At 39.7% G+C, this 748-nt stretch overlaps 1 protein-coding gene across 1 annotated transcript in view; it reads right to left on the reverse strand.

The window, feature by feature from the left end:
* Snx29 (sorting nexin 29) overlaps window positions 1-748 on the reverse strand; it is a 626,724-nt gene that overhangs the window by 545,204 nt on the left and 80,772 nt on the right. The window lies entirely within an intron of this gene.

Raw genomic sequence — 748 nt, forward strand, 5'->3', positions numbered from 1 at the left:
CTTTTGTCATGGTTCAGGGTTTTGCAAGAGGAACAATACAATACAGAACACATATTTTATAAGTACTTTATAATGAATCACCCAGAGAATCATATACAAAAAGTGTAGGAAATCTGTCCACACACTAAAGACCCAAAACTCCAGCTGAGGGCCTGGATTCCATGGTAATGTTCTGTTTGAATCCAGCTAAATACTAGAGCCCATAACAATGCCTCCCACGAGTCAACGAGAGGCCTAGAGCCCATGACAACATCTCATGCAAGCACGCTTCACAGATCTGTGTTGAGAAGCCCCAAAGGTCAATGGTGAAAGCTAGTAAGTCCGTGCCAATGGGATAAAGGATCAGTGCTATCCTGTTATGTCTGGCTTCTTACATGTTGAATAGTGGTTTTTAGATTCATTTACTTCATAGCATGAATTAGTACTATAACTTTTATGAATTTGTTTAAATGGGAAATATATTGATCAGCAAAGAAAACTAGGATTTCTGAAATGTGTGCTTCATGTCCTCTTGGGAGCATGCCCCCATCCTGTGCTAAGGATCCATTTACATCCAAACAGGAGCAAAATAAAGGACCCACTGGAACTTTTTTTTTTTTTTTTTTTTTTTTTTTTTTTTTTTTTTTTTTTTTTTTGACAGGGTCTACAGGATCTCACTCTGTAGCTTGGACTCGTAGTGATTCTCCTGTTTACAGCCCCCTAGGTGCTGGGATTACAGGCGCGCAACACCACACCCAGTCTCTATCAC

This window comes from Octodon degus, unplaced genomic scaffold, assembly GCF_000260255.1.
Source record: "Octodon degus isolate 3935 unplaced genomic scaffold, OctDeg1.0 scaffold00195, whole genome shotgun sequence".
In the NCBI taxonomy this organism is placed as follows: Eukaryota; Metazoa; Chordata; class Mammalia; order Rodentia; family Octodontidae; genus Octodon; species Octodon degus.